Source organism: Argopecten irradians, unplaced genomic scaffold (assembly GCF_041381155.1).
Source record: "Argopecten irradians isolate NY unplaced genomic scaffold, Ai_NY scaffold_0708, whole genome shotgun sequence".
NCBI classification, from domain to species: Eukaryota; Metazoa; Mollusca; class Bivalvia; order Pectinida; family Pectinidae; genus Argopecten; species Argopecten irradians.
This window is the reverse complement of record NW_027188175.1, coordinates 26,303-38,133: the sequence shown is the minus strand read 5'-3', so window position 1 is coordinate 38,133 and position 11,831 is coordinate 26,303. Positions and strand designations below refer to the sequence as shown.

The 11,831-nt window shown below is 31.5% G+C and overlaps 12 non-coding genes across 12 annotated transcripts; all 12 read left to right on the top strand.

Annotated features, from left to right (window-relative positions):
- The first annotated feature begins 811 nt into the window (after positions 1–811).
- On the top strand, positions 812–928 carry LOC138313510 (U5 spliceosomal RNA). The gene has a single exon (XR_011207217.1). It is a non-coding gene; the product is annotated as a U5 spliceosomal RNA (small nuclear RNA).
- An 838-nt stretch (positions 929–1,766) lies between these two features.
- Positions 1,767–1,883, top strand: LOC138313508 (U5 spliceosomal RNA). Its single transcript, XR_011207215.1, has one exon. It is a non-coding gene; the product is annotated as a U5 spliceosomal RNA (small nuclear RNA).
- Positions 1,884–2,724: 841 nt separating this feature from the next.
- LOC138313507 (U5 spliceosomal RNA) lies at positions 2,725–2,841 on the top strand. Its single transcript, XR_011207214.1, has one exon. It is a non-coding gene; the product is annotated as a U5 spliceosomal RNA (small nuclear RNA).
- Positions 2,842–3,681: 840 nt separating this feature from the next.
- LOC138313506 (U5 spliceosomal RNA) lies at positions 3,682–3,798 on the top strand. The gene has a single exon (XR_011207213.1). It is a non-coding gene; the product is annotated as a U5 spliceosomal RNA (small nuclear RNA).
- An 836-nt stretch (positions 3,799–4,634) lies between these two features.
- LOC138313505 (U5 spliceosomal RNA) lies at positions 4,635–4,751 on the top strand. The gene has a single exon (XR_011207212.1). It is a non-coding gene; the product is annotated as a U5 spliceosomal RNA (small nuclear RNA).
- An 839-nt stretch (positions 4,752–5,590) lies between these two features.
- Positions 5,591–5,707, top strand: LOC138313504 (U5 spliceosomal RNA). The gene has a single exon (XR_011207211.1). It is a non-coding gene; the product is annotated as a U5 spliceosomal RNA (small nuclear RNA).
- Positions 5,708–6,551: 844 nt separating this feature from the next.
- LOC138313503 (U5 spliceosomal RNA) lies at positions 6,552–6,668 on the top strand. Its single transcript, XR_011207210.1, has one exon. It is a non-coding gene; the product is annotated as a U5 spliceosomal RNA (small nuclear RNA).
- Positions 6,669–7,504: 836 nt separating this feature from the next.
- Positions 7,505–7,621, top strand: LOC138313502 (U5 spliceosomal RNA). Its single transcript, XR_011207209.1, has one exon. It is a non-coding gene; the product is annotated as a U5 spliceosomal RNA (small nuclear RNA).
- Positions 7,622–8,461: 840 nt separating this feature from the next.
- Positions 8,462–8,578, top strand: LOC138313501 (U5 spliceosomal RNA). Its single transcript, XR_011207208.1, has one exon. It is a non-coding gene; the product is annotated as a U5 spliceosomal RNA (small nuclear RNA).
- Positions 8,579–9,419: 841 nt separating this feature from the next.
- On the top strand, positions 9,420–9,536 carry LOC138313499 (U5 spliceosomal RNA). The gene has a single exon (XR_011207207.1). It is a non-coding gene; the product is annotated as a U5 spliceosomal RNA (small nuclear RNA).
- Positions 9,537–10,375: 839 nt separating this feature from the next.
- On the top strand, positions 10,376–10,492 carry LOC138313498 (U5 spliceosomal RNA). The gene has a single exon (XR_011207206.1). It is a non-coding gene; the product is annotated as a U5 spliceosomal RNA (small nuclear RNA).
- An 839-nt stretch (positions 10,493–11,331) lies between these two features.
- LOC138313496 (U5 spliceosomal RNA) lies at positions 11,332–11,448 on the top strand. Its single transcript, XR_011207204.1, has one exon. It is a non-coding gene; the product is annotated as a U5 spliceosomal RNA (small nuclear RNA).
- Positions 11,449–11,831: the final 383 nt, after the last annotated feature.

Here is an 11,831-nt window from a genome sequence, read left to right as displayed (position 1 = left end):
TCCTTTGATAACTTTTAAGTCTCATTTAATTGCTCAAAAACAACAATGAAAAATATTCAAAGTGATAAAAAACATTGTTAGACTCTCTTTCTGATGTAGCTGAATATTTTGACCGGTATCAACCTGGAATAAAACATTTTTCTAACCCTATATAATACTTGGTAACAGAAACATAAAAGAAGAATTTCGTAACCTTTTAGCTTCATTACTTAGCTCAAACAGCTTATTGAATGATAGAAATAAAGTATACAATTAAGCCTGAAAAATGTCGAGACTCATTTTCTGATGCAGCTGAATATTCTGACCGAATTCAACCTGAAACAGGAATTTTGAATCTGCTGAAGAATAACATCTCTGAGATCAAAATAATATCTGAGCGATGGTTGATAGAATCTCAATGAAGATACGTTCCATTTCTACTAGGCATCTGAAAGCAACATATTTTCTTTCGAAGATGATGAATGAGAAATATATCGGTGATCACCAAAGTGTATTTCAATATTGCGTTTCCTTAGTGTTAAAAACCCCAACAACTTTCATCCTTTGACTACATATGAAATACGTTGATGAAACGTTTTCCGTCTTTGTAAAAGGTTAGTATGATAATAAAATTAGAGTATTCTTATATCTATATAATGTTTTGAGATGTATGAATATTCTATTTGCCCCAATTATCAAAATACATTGTCGTCTGGTTTGAATATTTGACTAGGATAGAAAATGAGAGCACAAAACTGTGATTCAAGCCTACCGCTCACCATAGAAATTAAGTCGAGGTCTTATATATATACTCGCTCAAATAAATTGTTGATCACTCTGGTTTCTCTTCATAACCACGAATAAATCTTTCGCCTTTTACTAAAGATTTCCGTGGAGAGGAACAATATTGAGTATTTACTCATTTTTCTAACCCTGTATTACACAGGGTAACAAAAGCATAACATATGAAATGGATCTCCTTTGATAACTTTTAAGTCTCATTTAATTGCTCAAAAACAACAATGAAAAATATTCAAAGTGATAAAAAACATTGTTAGACTCTCTTTCTGATGTAGCTGAATATTTTGACCGATATCAACCTGGAATGAAACATTTTTCTAACCCTATATAATACTTGGTAACAAAAACATAAAAGAAGAATTTCGTAACCTTTTAGCTTCATTACCTAGCTCAAACAGCTTATTGAATAATAGAAATAAAGTATACAATTAAGCCTGAAAAATGTCGAGACTCATTTTCTGATGCAGCTGAATAATCTGACCAAATTCAACCTGAAACAGGAATTTTGAATCTGCTGAAGAATAACATCTCTGAGATCAAAATAATATCTGAGCGATGGTTGATAGAATCTCAATGAAGATACGTTCCTTTTCTACTAGGCATCGGAAAGCAACATATTTTCTTTCGAAGATGATGAATGAGAAATATATCGGTGATCACCAAAGTGTATTTCAATATTGCGTTTCCTTAGTGTTAAAAACCCAACAACTTTCAACCTTTGACTACATATGAAATACGTTGATGAAACGTTTTCCGTCTTTGTAAAAGGTTAATATGATAATAAAATTAGAGTATTCTTATATCTATATAATGTTTTGAGATGTATGAATATTCTATTTGCCCCAATTATCAAAATACATTGTCGTCTGGTTTGAATATTTGACTAGGATAGAAAATGAGAGCACAAAACTGTGATTCAAGCCTACCGCTCACCGCAAAAATTCAGTCGAGGTCTTATATATATACTCGCTCAAATAAATTGTTGATCACTCTGGTTTCTCTTCATAACCACGAATAAATCTTTCGCCTTTTACTAAAGATTTCCGTGGAGAGGAACAATATTGAGTATTTACTCATTTTTCTAACCCTGTATTACACAGGGTAACAAAAGCATAACATATGAAATGGATCTCCTTTGATAACTTTTAAGTCTTATTTAATTGCTCAAAAACAACAATGAAAAATATTCAAAGTGATAAAAAACATTGTTAGACTCTCTTTCTGATGTAGCTGAATATTTTGACCGATATCAACCTGGAATGAAACATTTTTCTAACCCTATATAATACTTGGTAACAAAAACATCAAAGAAGAATTTCGTAACCTTTTAGCTTCATTACTTAGCTCAAACAGCTTATTGAATAATAGAAATAAAGTATACAATTAAGCCTGAAAAATGTCGAGACTCATTTTCTGATGCAGCTGAATATTCTGACCGAATTCAACCTGAAACAGGAATTTTGAATCTGCTGAAGAATAACATCTCTGAGATCAAAATAATATCTGAGCGATGGTTGATAGAATCTCAATGAAGATACGTTCCTTTTCTACTAGGCATCTGAAAGCAACATATTTTCTTTCGAAGATGATGAATGAGAAATATATCGGTGATCACCAAAGTGTATTTCAATATTGCGTTTCCTTAGTGTTAAAAAACCTAACAACTTTCATCCTTTGACTACATATGAAATACGTTGATGAAACGTTTCCCGTCTTTGTAAAAGGTTAATATGATAATAAAATTAGAGTATTCTTATATCTATATAATGTTTTGAGATGTATGAATGTTCTATTTGCCCCAATTATCAAAATACATTGTCGTCTGGTTTGAATATTTGACTAGGATAGAAAATGAGAGCACAAAACTGTGATTCATGCCTACCGCTCACCGCAAAAATTCAGTCGAGGTCTTATATATATATACTCGCTCAAATAAATTGTTGATCACTCTGGTTTCTCTTCATAACCACGAATAAATCTTTCGCCTTTTACTAAAGATTTCCGTGGAGAGGAACAATATTGAGTATTTACTCATTTTTCTAACCCTGTATTACACAGGGTAACAAAAGCATAACATATGAAATGGATCTCCTTTGATAACTTTTAAGTCTCATTTAATTGCTCAAAAACAACAATGAAAAATATTCAAAGTGATAAAAAACATTGTTAGACTCTCTTTCTGATGTAGCTGAATATTTTGACCGATATCAACCTGGAATGAAACATTTTTCTAACCCTATATAATACTTGGTAACAAAAACATAAAAGAAGAATTTCGTAACCTTTTAGCTTCATTACCTAGCTCAAACAGCTTATTGAATAATAGAAATAAAGTATACAATTAAGCCTGAAAAATGTCGAGACTCATTTTCTGATGCAGCTGAATATTCTGACCGAATTCAACCTGAAACAGGAATTTTGAATCTGCTGAAGAATAACATCTCTGAGATCAAAATAATATCTGAGCGATGGTTGACAGAATCTCAATGAAGATACGTTCCTTTTCTACTAGGCATCTGAAAGCAACATATTTTCTTTCGAAGATGATGAATGAGAAATATATCGGTGATCACCAAAGTGTATTTCAATATTGCGTTTCCTTAGTGTTAAAAAACCTAACAACTTTCATCCTTTGACTACATATGAAATACGTTGATGAAACGTTTTCCGTCTTTGTAAAAGGTTAATATGATAATAAAATTAGAGTATTCTTATATCTATATAATGTTTTGAGATGTATGAATGTTCTATTTGCCCCAATTATCAAAATACATTGTCGCTCTGGTTTGAATATTTGACTAGGATAGAAAATGAGAGCACAAAACTGTGATTCAAGCCTACCGCTCACCGCAAAAATTCAGTCGAGGTCTTATATATATACTCGCTCAAATAAATTGTTGATCACTCTGGTTTCTCTTCATAACCACGAATAAATCTTTCGCCTTTTACTAAAGATTTCCGTGGAGAGGAACAATATTGAGTATTTACTCATTTTTCTAACCCTGTATTACACAGGGTAACAAAAGTATAACATATGAAATGGATCTCCTTTGATAACTTTTAAGTCTCATTTAATTGCTCAAAAACAACAATGAAAAATATTCAAAGTGATAAAAAACATTGTTAGACTCTCTTTCTGATGTAGCTGAATATTTTGACCGATATCAACCTGGAATGAAACATTTTTCTAACCCTATATAATACTTGGTAACAAAAACATAAAAGAAGAATTTCGTAACCTTTTAGCTTCATTACCTAGCTCAAACAGCTTATTGAATGATAGAAATAAAGTATACAATTAAGCCTGAAAAATGTCGAGACTCATTTTCTGATGCAGCTGAATATTCTGACCGAATTCAACCTGAAACAGGAATTTTGAATCTGCTGAAGAATAACATCTCTGAGATCAAAATAATATCTGAGCGATGGTTGATAGAATCTCAATGAAGATACGTTCCTTTTCTACTAGGCATTGGAAAGCAACATATTTTCTTTCGAAGATGATGAATGAGAAATATCTCGGTGATCACCAAAGTGTAATTCAATATTGCGTTTCCTTAGTGTTAAAATACACATTTTTCAACCTTTGACTACATATGAAATACGTTGATGAAACGTTTCCCGTCTTTGTAAAAGGTTAATATGATAATAAAATTAGAGTATTCTTATATCTATATAATGTTTTGAGATGTATGAATGTTCTATTTGCCCCAATTATCAAAATACATTGTCGTCTGGTTTGAATATTTGACTAGGATAGAAAATGAGAGCACAAAACTGTGATTCATGCCTACCGCTCACCGCAAAAATTCAGTCGAGGTCTTATATATATACTCGCTCAAATAAATTGTTGATCACTCTGGTTTCTCTTCATAACCACGAATAAATCTTTCGCCTTTTACTAAAGATTTCCGTGGAGAGGAACAATATTGAGTATTTACTCATTTTTCTAACCCTGTATTACACAGGGTAACAAAAGCATAACATATGAAATGGATCTCCTTTGATAACTTTTAAGTCTCATTTAATTGCTCAAAAACAACAATGAAAAATATTCAAAGTGATAAAAAAACATTGTTAGACTCTCTTTCTGATGTAGCTGAATATTTTGACCGGTATCAACCTGGAATAAAACATTTTTCTAACACTATATAATACTTGGACACAAAAACATAAAAGAAGAATTTCGACCTTTTAGCTTCATTACCTAGCTCAAACAGCTTATTGAATAATAGAAATAAAGTATACAATTAAGCCTGAAAAATGTCGAGACTCATTTTCTGATGCAGCTGAATATTCTGACCGAATTCAACCTGAAACAGGAATTTTGAATCTGCTGAAGAATAACATCCTCTGAGATCAAAATAATATCTGAGCGATGGTTGACAGAATCTCAATGAAGATACGTTCCTTTTCTACTAGGCATCTGAAAGCAACATATTTTCTTTCGAAGATGATGAATGAGAAATATATCGGTGATCACCAAAGTGTATTTCAATATTGCGTTTCCTTAGTGTTAAAAAACCTAACAACTTTCATCCTTTGACTACATATGAAATACGTTGATGAAACGTTTTCCGTCTTTGTAAAAGGTTAATATGATAATAAAATTAGAGTATTCTTATATCTATATAATGTTTTGAGATGTATGAATATTCTATTTGCCCCAATTATCAAAATACATTGTCGTCTGGTTTGAATATTTGACTAGGATAGAAAATGAGAGCACAAAACTGTGATTCATGCCTACCGCTCACCGCAAAAATTCAGTCGAGGTCTTATATATATACTCGCTCAAATAAATTGTTGATCACTCTGGTTTCTCTTCATAACCACGAATAAATCTTTCGCCTTTTACTAAAGATTTCCGTGGAGAGGAACAATATTGAGTATTTACTCATTTTTCTAACCCTGTATTACACAGGGTAACAAAAGCATAACATATGAAATGGATCTCCTTTGATAACTTTTAAGTCTCATTTAATTGCTCAAAAACAACAATGAAAAATATTCAAAGTGATAAAAAACATTGTTAGATTCTCTTTCTGATGTAGCTGAATATTTTGACCGATATCAACCTGGAATGAAACATTTTTCTAACCCTATATAATACTTGGTAACAAAAACATAAAAGAAGAATTTCGTAACCTTTTAGCTTCATTACCTAGCTCAAACAGCTTATTGAATAATAGAAATAAAGTATACAATTAAGCCTGAAAAATGTCAAGACTCATTTTCTGATGCAGCTGAATATTCTGACCAAATTCAACCTGAAACAGGAATTTTGAATCTGCTGAAGAATAACATCTCTGAGATCAAAATAATATCTGAGCGATGGTTGATAGAATCTCAATGAAGATACGTTCCTTTTCTACTAGGCATCTGAAAGCAAACATATTTTCTTTCGAAGATGATGAATGAGAAATATATCGGTGATCACCAAAGTGTATTTCAATATTGCGTTTCCTTAGTGTTAAAAAACCCCAACAACTTTCATCCTTTGACTACATATGAAATACGTTGATGAAACGTTTTCCGTCTTTGTAAAAGGTTAATATGATAATAAAATTAGAGTATTCTTATATCTATATAATGTTTTGAGATGTATGAATGTTCTATTTGCCCCAATTATCAAAATACATTGTCGTCTGGTTTGAATATTTGACTAGGATAGAAAATGAGAGCACAAAACTGTGATTCATGCCTACCGCTCACCGCAAAAATTCAGTCGAGGTCTTATATATATACTACTCGCTCAAATAAATTGTTGATCACTCTGGTTTCTCTTCATAACCACGAATAAATCTTTCGCCTTTTACTAAAGATTTCCGTGGAGAGGAACAATATTGAGTATTTACTCATTTTTCTAACCCTGTATTACACAGGGTAACAAAAGCATAACATATGAAATGGATCTCCTTTGATAACTTTTAAGTCTCATTTAATTGCTCAAAAACAACAATGAAAAATATTCAAAGTGATAAAAAACATTGTTAGACTCTCTTTCTGATGTAGCTGAATATTTTGACCGTATCAACCTGGAAAAAAAACATTTTTCTAACCCTATATAATACTTGGTAACAAAAACATAAAAGAAGAATTTCGTAACCTTTTAGCTTCATTACCTAGCTCAAACAGCTTATTGAATAATAGAAATAAAGTATACAATTAAGCCTGAAAAATGTCGAGACTCATTTTCTGATGCAGCTGAATATTCTGTCCGAATTCAACCTGAAACAGGAATTTTGAATCTGCTGAAGAATAACATCTCTGAGATCAAAATAATATCTGAGCGATGGTTGATAGAATCTCAATGAAGATACGTTCCTTTTCTACTAGGCATCTGAAAGCAACATATTTTCTTTCGAAGATGATGAATGAGAAATATCTCGGTGATCACCAAAGTGTAATTCAATATTGCGTTTCCTTAGTGTTAAAATACACATTTTTCAACCTTTGACTACATATGAAATACGTTGATGAAACGTTTCCCGTCTTTGTAAAAGGTTAATATGATAATAAAATTAGAGTATTCTTATATCTATATAATGTTTTGAGATGTATGAATGTTCTATTTGCCCCAATTATCAAAATACATTGTCGTCTGGTTTGAATATTTGACTAGGATAGAAAATGAGAGCACAAAACTGTGATTCATGCCTACCGCTCACCGCAAAAATTCAGTCGAGGTCTTATATATATACTCGCTCAAATAAATTGTTGATCACTCTGGTTTCTCTTCATAACCACGAATAAATCTTTCGCCTTTTACTAAAGATTTCCGTGGAGAGGAACAATATTGAGTATTTACTCATTTTTCTAACCCTGTATTACACAGGGTAACAAAAGCATAACATATGAAATGGATCTCCTTTGATAACTTTTAAGTCTCATTTAATTGCTCAAAAACAACAATGAAAAATATTCAAAGTGATAAAAAAACATTGTTAGATTCTCTTTCTGATGTAGCTGAATATTTTGACCGGTATCAACCTGGAATAAAACATTTTTCTAACCCTATATAATACTTGGTAACAAAAAAAACATAAAAGAAGAATTTCGTAACCTTTTAGCTTCATTACCTAGCTCAAACAGCTTGTTGAATAATAGAAATAAAGTATACAATTAAGCCTGAAAAATGTCAAGACTCATTTTCTGATGCAGCTGAATATTCTGACCGAATTCAACCTGAAACAGGAATTTTGAATCTGCTGAAGAATAACATCTCTGAGATCAAAATAATATCTGAGCGATGGTTGATAGAATCTCAATGAAGATACGTTCCTTTTCTACTAGGCATCTGAAAGCAACATATTTTCTTTCGAAGATGATGAATGAGAAATATATCGGTGATCACCAAAGTGTAATTCAATATTGCGTTTCCTTAGTGTTAAAATACACATTTTTCAACCTTTGACTACATATGAAATACGTTGATGAAACGTTTCCCGTCTTTGTAAAAGGTTAATATGATAATAAAATTAGAGTATTCTTATATCTATATAATGTTTTGAGATGTATGAATGTTCTATTTGCCCCAATTATCAAAATACATTGTCGTCTGGTTTGAATATTTGACTAGGATAGAAAATGAGAGCACAAAACTGTGATTCAAGCCTACCGCTCACCGCAAAAATTCAGTCGAGGTCTTATATATATACTCGCTCAAATAAATTGTTGATCACTCTGGTTTCTCTTCATAACCACGAATAAATCTTTCGCCTTTTACTAAAGATTTCCGTGGAGAGGAACAATATTGAGTATTTACTCATTTTTCTAACCCTGTATTACACAGGGTAACAACAAAAGCATAACATATGAAATGGATCTCCTTTGATAACTTTTAAATCTCATTTAATTGCTCAAAAACAACAATGAAAAATATTCAAAGTGATAAAAAACATTGTTAGACTCTCTTTCTGATGTAGCTGAATATTTTGACCGGTATCAACCTGGAAAAAAACATTTTTCTAACCCTATATAATACTTGGTAACAAAAACATAAAAGAAGAATTTCGTAACCTTTTAGCTTCATTACCTAGCTCAAACAGCTTATTGAATAATAGAAATAAAGTATACAATTAAGCCTGAAAAATGTCGAGACTCATTTTCTGATGCAGCTGAATATTCTGACCGAATTCAACCTGAAACAGGAATTTTGAATCTGCTGAAGAATAACATCTCTGAGATCAAAATAATATCTGAGCGATGGTTGATAGAATCTCAATGAAGATACGTTCCTTTTCTACTAGGCATCTGAAAGCAACATATTTTCTTTCGAAGATGATGAATGAGAAATATATCGGTGATCACCAAAGTGTAATTCAATATTGCGTTTCCTTAGTGTTAAAATACACATTTTTCAACCTTTGACTACATATGAAATACGTTGATGAAACGTTTCCCGTCTTTGTAAAAGGTTAATATGATAATAAAATTAGAGTATTCTTATATCTATATAATGTTTTGAGATGTATGAATATTCTATTTGCCCCAATTATCAAAATACATTGTCGTCTGGTTTGAATATTTGACTAGGATAGAAAATGAGAGCACAAAACTGTGATTCAAGCCTACCGCTCACCGCAAAAATTCAGTCGAGGTCTTATATATATATACTCGCTCAAATAAATTGTTGATCACTCTGGTTTCTCTTCATAACCACGAATAAATCTTTCGCCTTTTACTAAAGATTTCCGTGGAGAGGAACAATATTGAGTATTTACTCATTTTTCTAACCCTGTATTACACAGGGTAACAAAAGCATAACATATGAAATGGATCTCCTTTGATAACTTTTAAGTCTCATTTAATTGCTCAAAAACAACAATGAAAAATATTCAAAGTGATAAAAAACATTGTTAGACTCTCTTTCTGATGTAGCTGAATATTTTGACCGGTATCAACCTGGAAAAAAACATTTTTCTAACCCTATATAATACTTGGTAACAAAAACATAAAAGAAGAATTTCGTAACCTTTTAGCTTCATTACCTAGCTCAAACAGCTTATTGAATGATAGAAATAAAGTATACAATTAAGCCTGAAAAATGTCGAGACTCATTTTCTGATGCAGCTGAATATTCTGACCGAATTCAACCTGAAACAGGAATTTTGAATCTGCTGAAGAATAACATCTCTGAGATCAAAATAATATCTGAGCGATGGTTGATAGAATCTCAATGAAGATACGTTCCTTTTCTACTAGGCATCTGAAAGCAACATATTTTCTTTCGAAGATGATGAATGAGAAATATATCGGTGATCACCAAAGTGTATTTCAATATTGCGTTTCCTTAGTGTTAAAAAACCCAACAACTTTCATCCTTTGACTACATATGAAATACGTTGATGAAACGTTTTCCGTCTTTGTAAAAGGTTAATATGATAATAAAATTAGAGTATTCTTATATCTATATAATGTTTTGAGATGTATGAATATTCTATTTGCCCCAATTATCAAAATACATTGTCGTCTGGTTTGAATATTTGACTAGGATAGAAAATGAGAGCACAAAACTGTGATTCAAGCCTACCGCTCACCATAAAAATTAAGTCGAGGTCTTATATATATACTCGCTCAAATAAATTGTTGATCACTCTGGTTTCTCTTCATAACCACGAATAAATCTTTCGCCTTTTACTAAAGATTTCCGTGGAGAGGAACAATATTGAGTATTTACTCATTTTTCTAACCCTGTATTACACAGGGTAACAAAAGCATAACATATGAAATGGATCTCCTTTGATAACTTTTAAGTCTCATTTAATTGCTCAAAAACAACAATGAAAAATATTCAAAGTGATAAAAAACATTGTTAGACTCTCTTTCTGATGTAGCTGAATATTTTGACCGATATCAACCTGGAATGAAACATTTTTCTAACCCTATATAATACTTGGTAACAAAAACATAAAAGAAGAATTTCGTAACCTTTTAGCTTCATTACCTAGCTCAAACAGCTTATTGAATAATAGAAATAAAGTATACAATTAAGCCTGAAAAATGTCGAGACTCATTTTCTGATGCAGCTGAATATTCTGACCGAATTCAACCTGAAACAGGAATTTTGAATCTGCTGAAGAATAACATCTCTGAGATCAAAATAATATCTGAGCGATGGTTGATAGAATCTCAATGAAGATACGTTCCTTTTCTACTAGGCATCTGAAAGCAACATATTTTCTTTCGAAGATGATGAATGAGAAATATATCGGTGATCACCAAAGTGTATTTCAATATTGCGTTTCCTTAGTGTTTAAAAAACCAACAACTTTCATCCTTTGACTACATATGAAATACGTTGATGAAACGTTTTCCGTCTTTGTAAAAGGTTAATATGATAATAAAATTAGAGTATTCTTATATCTATATAATGTTTTGAGATGTATGAATATTCTATTTGCCCCAATTATCAAAATACATTGTCGTCTGGTTTGAATATTTGACTAGGATAGAAAATGAGAGCACAAAACTGTGATTCAAGCCTACCGCTCACCGCAAAAATTCAGCCGAGGTCTTATATATATACTCGCTCAAATAAATTGTTGGTCACTCTGGTTTCTCTTCATAACCACGAATAAATCTTTCGCCTTTTACTAAAGATTTCCGTGGAGAGGAACAATATTGAGTATTTACTCATTTTTCTAACCCTGTATTACACAGGGTAACAAAAGCATAACATATGAAATGGATCTCCTTTGATAACTTTTAAGTCTCATTTAATTGCTCAAAAACAACAATGAAAAATATTCAAAGTGATAAAAAACATTGTTAGATTCTCTTTCTGATGTAGCTGAATATTTTGACCGGTATCAACCTGGAAAAAAACATTTTTCTAACCCTATATAATACTTGGTAACAAAAACATAAAAGAAGAATTTCGTAACCTTTTAGCTTCATTACCTAGCTCAAACAGCTTATTGAATAATAGAAATAAAGTATACAATTAAGCCTGAAAAATGTCGAGACTCATTTTCTGATGCAGCTGAATATTCTGACCGAATTCAACCTGAAACAGGAATTTTGAATCTGCTGAAGAATAACATCTC